Below are 13762 nucleotides of genomic sequence, written 5' to 3' on the forward strand. Positions count from 1 at the left end.
TGAAAGTCCTACCATGCACTTCAATCTGTAAAAACTCTACATTGTTAAACCTGTTTTCATTGAATAAACCAGAAAACACTTGAAATCAAATCTGTATGCAATAGCTTGTCACCTCTGTAGTTCTTATAACTGGCATCTATGTATTTCTCAAGCCAAATTTGGTGATACAGATAAAAATTAAACACACTGAAATTAAGGTTTAGAAAACTGAAAGTGAAGAAAACAGACTGACTTTTAGCACAAGTTCTACCTACTTTGTGGTAGAAACATAGAAAGAGTTAACAAAGGTCGTAAAAATCAGGCATCTATAGTCTTGATTTTAGGGACTAGATGCAATCTAAGCATTGGTGAAACACACGTTTTCTATAGTAGTCCCACCAATGAGGTCTGGTTTACAACTTTTTGACTCTTTTGTATCTGTGCACTCTGTTAGTGGTGTATTGTGAGTGTCAAGATGAGAACAATGAGGCAAATACATATTTAAAGTGGCAAACTATTGATGATTTAAAAAAAAAACATATACTGTGAGTTTTCTTAGTATAACCAGATGCGATGATTCACATGAAATCTTGTATGAATCCTCATGTGAATTGTCAAAGAATCTTTTCACTTGCTGAAGCAATTAGAAAACAATGACAAACATTATTTTAACAACAAAACAAAACTTGTAATGTAATGGCCAGTCTTCGCGAACGAAGAACCGGGGAAGGTCTTTACACCTTCCAGCCTGCGCATTGGATTTTTTAGGTGAGACACAGTGTGCGCGGAACTGAGCCCACCCTTTAATCCTAAGGTTCATCTGCCGGGGCCAAGCACGCTTGGACGGTGGCAGCAAGGTCCTCAGGACGTAGATGGATTGCCTTACAGGGCTAACAAGCTCCATCTGCCCGGGGAGTGGCCCCAACCGGGAATCGAACCCGGGTCTCTGCAGTGAAAGTGCAGCGCCTTTACCCCTAGACCACCAGGGGCTCCCAAAACAAAACTTAGTACTATGTTGTTACATGAAACGAGAGCAAGGCCTAAAGGATTAACTGAAATACGTTGTTTGGTTGAGAGAAGCCCCTCCATGCCTGCTCTGCCTAAATTGTTAAAGAAAAATTTGTTCTGTTCCATTCCTTGGACCTAATCTTAAGAAGAAGGCTGGAAACATTATACAATGGGTCTGTAGGACATAAATTAAGGCAAAGTCAGCCAAGGTAGACATTTGAAGAGGAGAAATAGACCTAAAGCCAAGACTTTCTCCAGGCTTCGGTGACTGGGGCAAAGACAATGGAAAGTTAGAGAGGTCACACTGAGGAAGACTACAGAGACCCCAGCCTTAATGATGAAGAAAGGCGGACGTACCCCCAGAATTGAGGGCCAAGAAAAGCTCTGCCCCAAGCTCCACCTGAGCTCTGCCTATACTCCACCTATTATCAATATGTATGATTAGATGTTGCAGTCATATGAATATGTATGCAAGATGTTTTAATCATAGAAGTTAGACTGTATAAATTACCCTATTTTGTACCGCTACCTTCTAGCAAAAGCTTTGTGGTGTGAACCACGCTTGCTCCGGACGTCATCAAATAAATACCTTTACTGTTCAAAAGACCAAAAGTTTCTTTACTGGCAGTTTCTTTACCGAATTTCTCGGATTCATACCCGAGAAGACTGTACTGCAAACACAAAAGGCAAAATATTTAGTAATTTTACTTTACAGTCTCTGTTGTTGCTTTATTTGACTTCATTGTTCAGGAGTTCTCATTTGTAAGATATCGCAGGAATCAGTTCTTTTCATTCTTACTTAAATGGTTCACCATTTCTTGTTCTGACATACATCCTGCATTCTGGTTTTGTGGAGACAGACATTCCCAGTTATTAACAGTATAAATTTATACAATGATTTGCAATTCCATCTTTGACTTTTAATTATAGAAGTTGGGGTACTATATTGATCTTAGTAGGTAACAGTGTAAAGGCAGATTGGTATAACTTTAAACAACAAAAGGGAATTCACTTTATTCACTTGAGAATCTTTGCTTTTTAGGTAGCAGTGTAAGAAATAAATAAGGTGGTTTTATTACAAGCAGGAGTTTCCATGGTTGACTCATGTCAAGATACCTGGAAGCTGTATTCTTTGGGGGGTTGGAGAGTCATTTGGTGGTCAAGGACTGATGGTCTGCTTGCAGTTGCTTATTGCTACTTGTTACTGCTTGCAGCTACTTGCTGCTGCTTCTGCCTGCAGTTACTTGTTGCTGTTTGCAGTTACTTGTTGCAGTTGCCTACAGTTACAGTGTGAAGGTGGGTCTGAAAGCATGTAAGGCAGGGAGACCAGTCTGTGCTCACTGCCAGGGAACCATGCGGCCAGGACAGGGAAACAACCTGATAGGTCAAGAAAGACAACCAATGTACTGCACCAGAAAGCAAAGGAAGGTGCGAGCCAGCTCTGAGAGACCCAATCGAATTCAAGAAGAGGGCTATATCACCTTTTAAGGAAGAAAAGGAGCAGGGTTTGCCATGGGAGGAACAAGGGAGTGGTTATGTAAATCAAGAAGCCTTAAAAGGACTCATCCCACCCATTCCGCATGTGCTCTTGGACTCCAAATGCACCCAGTGCCCTGAAAATAAAGTTCTTTGTTTCACTTTATTTGGTCATCTTCGAAATTTTAATTAGAGATATTTCTCACAAATTTGAGGGCTTGTCCAGGATCCAATGTCCACCAGTCCAGTTGAGGGACCAGTGAACCTGGAAGGCATGCCCCATTGATTTCAGTGGTCCGGAGACCTGTGCCCTCTCCTGGGATGGCAGCGACAGAGGACCTGAGGACAGATGGTGTGAAACAAAGAGAGGGGGAAATTAATCCACAGTAACCGTTAAACGATGTGCAAGAGACCTGGTAAGAAAAGGGAAGGACTATCCTAGAAGTATTATCGGGCAGTTGGGTCAGGGGAGGATGTGTTTGTTTGACTGAGGTGTATCTAAAGATACGAAACGAATGTGGAGTCCTTCTAACCGTGGTTCCATACCCCTGTGAAGGGATTGGCCCGTGAAGGGAGGAAGTGGTTGTTGTGAAGTAAGGGTGGAATACTCCTCAGGGTGGAGAACTGTGGGTGGTTTTGGTTTTAGAGAGAGTGTCGCAGTTTTTAGTCGGGGAAGGGTTCCAACCAGCTCGAGGTCCGTTGCTCTCCCGTGATCTTAAATAGAGAGTGCAACTGGCTGTGCGGCAAGCACACTACGTAAGAAAGACGCAAGACGCAGGCGCAGTGCAGGTAAAAGCTGGGGCCGATCTACTTTATTGCAAAAATGGAGGGTTTAAAAAGGGTTCGGGATAGAAAGGACAAGAACTTGGGTGGAGGAAGGGAGGAGCATGCAAATCCTCTTACAACAATAGGATAACAAGGTATACATAATCATGAAGGGGTTGAACAGGGTGGTAACTGAGGAGTGGCTTTGGGCTAGAGCCCGTCAAACGATTTGATTGGTTGCTACCTCACGGTAGTTCAACCCAAGGGAAAACTGTAACTGCGCCAGCTTGGCAGAAAGTCCATAAACAAGGAACATAAGATGGGGACCAAAACCCACATGTGGGTTTATCTCCCTTAACATAAATCACATTATTGAAGTCCAAAGTGGCTATTTTCTAGGTCCTTATCCAGCTGATCTTTCTCTGCAAATGCTGCTTTCCATTCCCTGTAAGTCGACTTGCTTTCACCCTCAGGTGACTCACAATCTCCAACAAGAGAGTTTCAGGGGAGACCTGGTTTAGAGAGAGAGTTTCAGGGGGAACCCAGTGTAGAGAAGGCATTTTGGGGGTGATCTGGTGTGGAGGAAGAGCTTTGGGAGTGGTATTGGTTGGAAGAGGTCGACTCGGACAGCAAGTGCAGGACTTTTTGGACGGCCAAGCAGGTTGTCTCAGAGACCTCAGGTGGTTCCAAGGGGCATTCGGGTGCTTTCAGTTTTTAATCGGAAGTTTTTGGCAAGCGGCTCTGGCTTAAAGCAAAGATTTATGAACGTGAGGTGTGTGTGTTATATAGGATGAGTCAGAAGAGACTTGGGGTAAGGATAAAGCAGTTTCCCCCCTTGGGAGTAAAGTTATTGATATGAGGCAGTGAGGAAATATTGAAAGGGATTTGTTAATAGTGCCTCAGGCTGAGACGAACTTGTTAAAGGGATATTTAATGGGGTTATTGAAAGTGGGACTGATGCCTCAGGGAAGAGAATTAAACTTTTTGTATTGAGTGAGGGTTTTAAATGCGAATCATGAGTTTACTTGTTCAAAGAACTAAACACTATATAAGAAAACACTTAAAAGAAAGCACTATGTTGGGTGGAGTGACCAATTCACCTACACAAAAGAACTATGCAGAAGGACTGCAGCGCATAAGTTAGAAGGGTTCATCAGGAGGGCTTTAAACTACGTTTGAAGGGGGAAGAGATTGAATCCAAGCTCTCCAAAGAGAAGCCCAGGGATGAAAAACCTGAGTTAAGAGTGAAATCAGCTGCCTAACTGAAGTGCATGTACACCAATGCACTCAGCATGGGCAACAAACAGGAGGAACTGGAAGCCATTGTGCAACAGGAAAGCTATGATGTAGTTGCCATCACAGAAACGTGGTGGGATGACTCGCATAACTGGAGTGCTGCCATGGATGGTTCTACAAGCTCTTCAGAAAGGATAGGCAGGGTAGGAGAGGTGGAGGGATGGCTCTATATGTTAGAGAGTCTCTTGACTCTGTAGAACTTGAGGTCACCAACGATAAGGTTGAGTGTTTGTGGACCAGAATCAGGGGGAAGGCCAACAAGGTTGACATCCTAATGGGAGTCTGTTATAGACCACCCAACCAGGATGATGAAGGGGATGAATTATTCTACAAGCAGCTGGCAGATGTCTCAAAATCACCAACCCCATTTAATTCTATGATTCTATGAAATAAACATGTGTGTTTTTTGGTTTTCTATACTCAAAATGAGTATAGAGTTTCTTCTCTGGCTTTTCAGCATCAATTGGCACCCCAGATGGGATGAGTGGTTTCTAAACATTGAAGGATTTTGTGGGGTGTGGATCTTTCCAAGCCAGTACCTAGTTACTTCTCAAGGGAAAAATCCTCACCCTGCAAACTGGAGATCTCAGAATCTGGTCCCACATATTAGGGTAACAAAAACACCTTTAGGAACTGCTGCGGTAAACTCTCTCCAGTGACAGCTGGCTGCAATTATGAGAAATATCTCTAATTAAAATTTCAAAGATGGTCAAATAAAGTGAAACAAAGAACTTTATTTTCAGGGCACTGGGTGCATTCGGAGTCCAAGAGCACATGCGGAATGGGCGGGATGAGTCCTTTTAAGGCTTCTTGATTTACATAACCACTCCCTTGCTCCTCCCATGGCAAGCCCTGCTCCTTTTCTTCCTTAAAAGGTGATATAGCCCTCTTCTTGAATTCGATTGGGTCTCTCAGAGCTGGCTCGCACCTTCCTTTGCTTTCTGGTGCAGTACATTGGTTGTCTGCCTTACATGCTTTCTAACCCGCCTTCACACTGTAGCTGTAGGTAATTGTAAGCAGCAACAAGTAACTGTTAGCAGACTTGCAAGCAGCAACAAACAACTGTAAGCAGACCTGCAAGCAGCAATAAGTAACTGCAGGCAGCCCACCAGTCCCTGACCACCAAATGACTCCCCAGCTCCCCAAACAAAATGACTTCCAGGCATCTTGACATGAGGTAACTATGGAAACTTGCTTGTAATAAAACCTCCTTATTTATTTCCTACACAAAGAAAAGGGGAGAAGATTACTCTTTGTTTATGGTTTGAGGGTAGGGATGGGGTCTTAGACCTTTTTGGGTTAGTTCCCATCTGTATAGGCCTTTCCCCCATTTGGTTTGGTTGCTCATGAGCTTTGGTTTGGGTGGGTTTTTGCTTGGTTTTGCTTAGGCAGGATTTTGCTTCTGCAGACCAGCATGGCTATTGTAACATCTGTCTGTCTTGTTAATCCTGGGGTCGCTGTGTTTCATTGCAAAGTGTTGTGTGAAACTGAGTTACAACAGAAGAAAGGACTCAATATTCAGAAGACTATTAAGCAAGTATTTGTTTATTCAGCACTGGACATGTGAGGGATACTTCCTCCAAAGCAGCATCATGTTCTTACTCACACTTTGTATATTTAACTCATACATATTTATTACATGATTTTACATATTCACGTCCTTTCCAAGAGTGGGTGGTGTTTTATGTAAAACACGGGCATGCCTCCTGGCACCTGCACAGCTTTCCTTGATGGTCGTCCCTTGGTGGTCGCGGGGATGAAGGCTCAAACTCTTCCTCCTGTTAAACTTTTCAACTGTCCTTCATGGCTCATGCACAGTTCTCTTCGGTCATAGTCCAAACTGCAAAACTGGTCAAAACTAGCTTACACCCTGTCCTGCTATATGTTGAAACTACCTAATTGGCAATTATCTGTGCTGTTTACATACTTAGTCACCAATCATGCTTACACAAGCAATTTTGCAAGACCTCAGGTAATTCCCCTTATCATGTGTGTGCTACTCCTAGTAACAGTGTGTGTGGTTTAGTGGTAGAATCCTTGCCTGCTATGTGAGAGGCCTGGGTTTGATTCCGATTAGGAAAAGTTAGTGGTTTTGGGTATTTTATGTTTAACATGGTGTTATATTTTCAAACATTTTCTTGTGAATTTTCCATACTTGGCCATGGGGGAAAAAAGCCTCTGCTAGTAAGAGATAGGCATGCAAACTTCATCCTTTTCAACCTCGGATTCTAATGGTCCTCCTATTGAAAAGCTAATAGCTTTCTTTGCAAAGGTGTAACTCTTTTGTTTCTTCTGCCTATGCCCTAGGCAGTGGAGGAAGGTCGATTTCCCTGTGTAACCTCGGCTGAAGTAGCAGCCAAAGGGAAGGTTCTGCTGAGGGTGGGGGGTGGGAAGGTGCTGGCAGTTGTTGGTTGGGAGGTGCTTGGCTACTCTGCTTTTGGGAATCGGGCTGTTTGGGTTGCCACGAGGCGTGGGTTGGAACTGTGCCGTCTTGCTTTGGATTGCTTGCCCAGCTCAGAAGTACATGGAGTTTCTACATTCAGCCCCTCCCTTCATTTCCCTTGCTGGTAGCAGGCTGCACCATTCGACAGGAGGGTCCCAGCTGCCTCCCCCTCCCCCATCCCCACTGACTCCGAGGTCAGTGACTACCCATGCTGAAAACAGTCATCCACAGCATGAGTTTGCAGGAACCCCTGAAGGGAAAGACCAACCCCCCCCTCCCCCTTCCCTTCCCATGCCAGGGGCAGCCCACACCCTCTGGGAGGTGCTCTGAGCTTGTATTGGACCGGCCAAGCTGCCTCCTGCCCTGACCCCCACACATGCTGTGGCTGCCTGAGCCCAACAGTGCACCCTGCTGCTTATGGTTAGAACTGCTCCAAAAGGCAAAGATACTTAATTGTTTAAAAGTTTTGGTTACGGTTTTGTTACTTGTTCTGTTTTTCTTTCTTATATGTATATATATAAATATATCCTCTAGTAAAGAACTGTTATTTCCTTTTCTACACCTTTTTGACTAAAGCCTCTTAATTTTCAGTTATATTTTGGACAGAGGAGTTTGTTTCTTTTTCTCTTCCTACCTGAGGAAGGTTCCTGCCCTCCTTGGCAGACAGTTTGTCTTGTTAAACTGGGACACGTGGGAATTGGGCAATCTTTAGAAAGTGAAATTGTGGAAAAACCTCCTTTAGGTTGCATATTACAACATCGAGGGAAGATAACTGGACCTTCTGGAGCTATAGTTAAAAAGTAGGATTTAATTAAATAATGTACAATCCGGTGGCCTTTGTACAGGTTAGATGAGGGTGAGATTTGGCTCAAGAACAGTAGCTTGCAATCTAGTACATTGACTCAGTAACACAATTTTTACAAAAGGAAGGAAAATGGGAAGAAATTGTCTAGGCACTGATGTTCTTGACTCACTTGAAACTTCCTGAGTTGCTAAGGGACAGAGGTTTCAACTTGTCGCCCTCAGATCCATTTATTTTGAACTTAGAAAAAGGTTAACAACGTAGAAAGTGTTTAAAGTTTAATCTTGGAAAAGTCTGTTTAAAGCATATGGGAAGCCTGGAGGAGAACATAAAATGCTAATATCTCTCAACATACCTTCCCCAGGGCAGCCCGCCGCCTTCCCAGGGGAGGGTCCCAGGGCAACCTGCCACCACTCCTGCCAGATTGGGGGGGGGAGGCCCAGGGCAGCTCACTGCTGCTCTGATTGGCGGAGGGGCTGCGGGTGGTATGTCCACTGCTCCGCCCACCATGGCCAGCAACACCAGAGTGTTGGCAGGTAGGGGAGTTGGGGGAGAAGCTCTTGATCTCCTAGACTGCATGGCCCCCATGGCCCCAGGGGGCAGGGTTCCCACCCCGCCAAGCTGGGGTGGTCCCGCACAGGGAAGTTGGGTGGGTCCCGCCCCACCCCCCTCCCCCACATCACCAAGTCCCTTTCCTGCCCCAACACACTGAGGGTATCTTGCTCTGGAGGGTTGGGCTTGTCTCACCTCCGTTGCGTCACCAAGTGACGTCCCTGGGTGGCTGGGGCAGAGAAGTAGTCCCACCACAGCGTGTTGGGCGGGCGCTGTCCCCTCTGTGCCAGCACCACCGCTGCTGGACTGGCCCGATCCCACCCCAGGGGGTTGGCCTGGTGCTGTTTCCTCTGCACTGGTGGGCAATGCCTCTGCTCCTCCAAGCTGGAGTAGACCCACTCTGGGGAGTTGGGCAAGGCGCTGTCCACCCTACGCCCGTGGGCAGGGTTCCCGCCCTGCCAGACTAGGGTGGTCGTACCCCAATGGGCTGGCTCAGCCCTGCCTCTGCCATGACGTTGGGCAAGGCTCCTGCCCCGTCAGCCCCAGGAGGGGGAAGTCGTTATGTACACAAGTGGAGAGGCTGTTAAAACTGCAGGTGAAACTTCCACAGCTGCTAGAAGGGGTAAAGCTGTTGCAGGGGTAAAAGTCGAATCATCTGAGGAATATAGTCCCATCGTGAGCTGCCCACACTCTCACCAAGGGGAGGTTATAGAGATACCGTTACGACAGGCTGTTGACACAAATGGACCAATTGCAGTAAAAGTGCCATTTTCTATAGCTGAATTAAACCAGTGGAAGGGAACGGACGGTGTTTATTGTGAAAACCCTGACAAAGTGTCTTGAGCTGTAGAAATGATGATAAAGACACAAGACCCAGACTGGCAGGACCTGGATGCAATGATGAATATTTCACTTGACAGCACAGAAAGGGAAATGGTTTGGAGAACAGCGAGAACCCACATTAAGGCACTGATATCAGCTCAAAATATGCAAGGCACAGTAGACAACCACTTTCCTTTGGAAGATCCCAGATGGGACCCTAATGACCTAAAACAAGGTGAAAGGTTGAAACAATATCAGAAATGGGTTCTATTTGGGGTAAAAAATACAGTTCCAAAGGCAATAAATTGGTCGAAATGATATGAAATAAAACAAGATAGAAAAGAATCCTCAACAGATTTCCGGAAACAATCTGAAAGAGTCTACTTGCAAGTATACTGCTATAGACCCTGAAACAAAAGAGGGACAAACACAATTAGTTTCTCTGTTTATTGGTCAATCTGCAGATGCCATTAGAATAAAGTTACAGAAGGTGAAGGAATCTGATAATAGAGATCTGGGCAGACTATTGGATGTAGCATGAATGGCATATCGGAACAGGGATCAGCTGAAGGCAAGAGCAAAAATGGTTGCAGTGGTGGCTGAACAAACTCACAGGAGAAGGAAAGGAAAAGAACTGGTCCAAGAAGGGGACGAGGTAGGAGTACCTCAACCCCTTTGTTTGATAATCAGTGTGCTTATTGTAGGAAGGAGGGGCACTGGAAAAGGGAATGTCCAACTTAACAAAAGGATACACCAAACCCCCTGATGGCTATCAGTGAGGCCTGAAGGGGACTGGAGGATTCTCCCCAGGCCAAATCTCTGGTTACAACTGAGCTGAGGACAGAGGAAATACATTTTCTGGTGGATACTGGTGTGACATACTCTGTATTGAACACTTTGGAGGGGAAACTAAGTCAAGACACTGTAAAAGTGGTTGGTGCTATAGGGATAAGCAAAACCAGGCCTTTCTTCCAACTTTAGACATTCAAATTAGGAAATCAGTGGGTAACTCATCAATTTCTTTATTTGCCAATTTCTCCTATGCCTTTGATAGGCAGGGACTTATTAGATAAACTGAAAGCAGAAATCAAACTTCCGAATGGGGATGTGAAAGTCATAATTCCTGAGACTAAATATTTCGAGGCAGCTACCTTTCTCATATAGGTGGACCACAGCGAGATCCCTGCAAAAGTCAAGGATGCTGTGATCCCTGTGGTATGGGCTAGTGGTGTACCTGGAAGATGCAAATGAACAGAACCTGTAAGCATTGCACTCAAACCAGGAGTGGCACCAGTAAAACAAAACCAATACCCTTTAAAACGAGAGGGACTAGTGCCTATAATAGAAAATTTCCTTAAATTCAAATTATTAATAGAATGTGAATCCAAGTTTAATACCCCTATCCTATCAATTAAAAGGCTGATGGTAAGAGTTATCGATTGGTACAGGATTTAAGGGCAATCAGTAAAATAACAGAGGGTATACACCCAGCAGTAGTCAATCCATATACCCTTCTAACTACAGTGACTGATGATTTAGGGTGGTTTACTGTGCTCTATCTGAAGGATACCTTCTTCTGCATTCCCCTGAATCAAACCAGCCAAGAGATTTTTGCTTTTGAATGGGAAAATCCTGAAACAGGAAGAAGAGCACAATTAACATGGATCGTTGTACCCCAAGGATTTAGGAATAGTCTCACTACATTTGGAAACCAGTTGGCAAAAGAACTAGAGGACTGGAGAAGACAACATTCAGAAGGAGTAATTTTGCAATACATGGATGATATACTATTCGCTGACAAGGATCGGAAAAGCTGCATCCAGCTCACTGTAAGTTTGCTAAACTTTCTGTGACTTAGTGGGTATAGAGTTTTGAAAAACAAAGCATAAATTGCAAAGGAAACAGTAGTTTACTTGGGACTTGAGATTTTTTGAGTACATTGACAACTTAGCACAGAGTGAAAAGAAGCCATCTGTTGCCTTCCAGAACCACATATAGTAAGAGAAATGCAAGCTTTTCTGGGAATGACTGGTTACTGTCGATTGTGGATACCTAATTATGGGTTATTAGTGAAACCGCTATATGAGGCATTAAAAACAGTCCACAAGGGATTTATGGTATGGATGGACAATACTAGAGTTGCATTTAAACAACTGAAGCGTTCTTTAAAGTCAGCCTGTCATGGTTTTGCTGGTTCTTAGAAACTAAGAAGGAATTTTTCCCTTCCCCCTGCCCACTGTGTGGAGGGGATGTTAAATGGACAGTTAAGAAACCCAAAAGAAGCTGCTGCTAAGGTCACATTCCTAGCTAATGGCCCTCATAATCTTACTTTTGGGGGAGGGTAAGGAACCCCTTTTTACTTTTTTTTTTCCTCTTGTCTCCTGGGAAACTATGGGAGCAGAGTTCAGGTGGCTGTTAAATCTGGAACAAGGTTGTAGTAGAGGTTCGGAGTGGGTTTTGTTCTCAGCCTGGCTGCCAGCTGTGGATTCTGCTTGGATTTTCATCAGAGAGGAACTGTTTTGGGAGGTTTTTCCCCTTCCCTATTCCCATTTGTTTCTTTCTTAGCAGTGGCCCTTGTGCACATGAAAGGGAGAGGGAAAAGTTATACCCCATGACTTGGTTAGCAGGACAGAGTGAGTCCCCATTGGGGAGGACTTTTTTTGTTGTTTCTCTCCCTCCTCTCTCTCTCCTTTCCCAGTGTGTGGGGGGGAGGGAAACCCATTTTCGGTTTCTCCAACACACCTCGAAGAGTAATCCCCCATGTGGCAATGACCAGTGATCCCACAGCGCTCCCTGGTGACTGTGGTTAGAATTGCACAAAAGGGCACAAACTGAACTTTTAACCTTTTTTCTTTGCTTGTTTATTGGTTTGTTTTGAAGGGGATTTTTTGTGGGTATAGGAGTATTGTTTGGTTGTTTTACTTGGTTTCTTTCATTGTTTCTGCCAATACACATATATCTTTTAATAAAGGACTGGTTTTTTTCCTCTTTCCACATTTTTCCCCCTCAATCGGAGCCTCTTAATTTCAGATTAACAATTTCTTAGAGGGAGGAGTTTAGGTCTTCCTCATAACTCATCCTCAGCAAAACATCTGTGTCTCATTTAAACTGAGACACAGCCCAAACATTAGGGTTACCAGATCTAACTAAGCCCTTCGAGTTATTCACATAAAAGCGACAAAATGTTGCTCTTGGGGTACTGTCACAATTCCTTGGAAACCAGTGTAAAGTTCTGGTTTACTTCTCAAAACAGTTGGACAATGTTATCCAAGGGTGACCTGTGTGTTTGAAAGCTGTAGTAGTCACTGTTCTGTTAATTCAGGAGGCTCGGAAATTTACCCTTGGACAACACATTGTAGTATATGTGCCCCACATGGTACAAACAGTGCTTGAACAGAAAAGGGGTCACTGGTTGTCTTTGAGCAGGATGCTCAAATATCAGGCTGTGCTATTGGAACAAGATGATGTTACTCTCAAAACAACATTGATTGCTAACCCTGCCATGTTTTTGTCTTCGTTACTGGTTGACAATATCCCAGAGCATGATTGTTAACAGACAAACTTATTCCAGCAGACCAGACTTAAAGGACATGCCTCTGGAGAACCCTGACTGGGAGTTATATACTGATGGAAGCATTTTTATGCAAGATAGCAAACATGATAGGATATGTTGTAACAACTACAGATGAGGTAATCAAGGCAAAGGCCTTGCCATCAGATGTATGATCACAGAAAACTGAACTGATTGTACTGATGAGAGCTTTGGAGTTAAGGATGAAAGGTAAATATATGGACTGACTCTAAATATGCATTTAGTGTTGTGCATGCCCATGGAGCCATCTGGAAGGAGAGAGGGTTGTTAACCACCCAAGGCAGTGGGATTAAACATGATGAACAGATCCATGCACTCCTACAGAGTATTTGGAAACCTACGGAGGTATCTATTACCCATTTGTCCCAGTTTAAATGAGACACGGGTCCTTTGCTGAGGATGAGTTATGAGAAAAGACCCAAACTCCTCCCTCTAAGCAACTATAAATCCAAAATTAAGAGGTTCCGATTTAAGGAAAGCAAATTATGGAAAAGGAAAAATAACAGCCCTTTATTAAAAGGTATGTGTGTATTAGCAGAAACATGGAAAAAAAACCAGTAAAACAACCAAACAATACTCCTATACCCACAAAGAATCCCCTTCAAAACAATCCAATAAACAAGCAATGAAAAAAAATAAACACTTCAGTTTGCACTCTTTGGTGCAATTCCAACTGTAGTCAACAGGGGGCGCCCTTGGGTCACTGGAGATGCAGAGCTTGTAGTGTCCTGTGTCAGTCACCAGGTGGCACTGTGGGATCACTGGTCGCCACCACGGGGGGGGGGAAGAAAACAAAAAAAAAACAAACAAACAAAAAAAACCTGGGCCCCTCTTCCCTTCCCACACACGGGGAAAGGGGAGAGGGAGAGGGGGAAGGGGAACAACAACAAAAAAAGAAAATCCTCCCAATGAAAAAAAACAAGACTGGTCAGACTGTTCTGCATTGTTCTCTCTCTCCCCCCGATGTGCACAAGGACCACCGTCAGGAAAAAAAAACAAACGGGAACGGGGAAAGAGAAAAAAAAAA

General features: G+C 44.2%; 1 non-coding gene across 1 annotated transcript; it reads right to left on the reverse strand.

Moving 5' to 3' along the window:
- Window positions 1-896: 896 nt before the first annotated feature.
- Window positions 897-968, reverse strand: TRNAE-UUC. The gene has a single exon. It is a non-coding gene; the product is annotated as a tRNA-Glu (tRNA).
- Window positions 969-13762: the final 12794 nt, after the last annotated feature.

Source organism: Empidonax traillii, unplaced genomic scaffold, assembly GCF_003031625.1.
Source record: "Empidonax traillii isolate 1590-97213 ecotype Southwest subspecies unplaced genomic scaffold, ASM303162v1 scaffold1113:size223165, whole genome shotgun sequence".
NCBI lineage: Eukaryota > Metazoa > Chordata > Aves > Passeriformes > Tyrannidae > Empidonax > Empidonax traillii.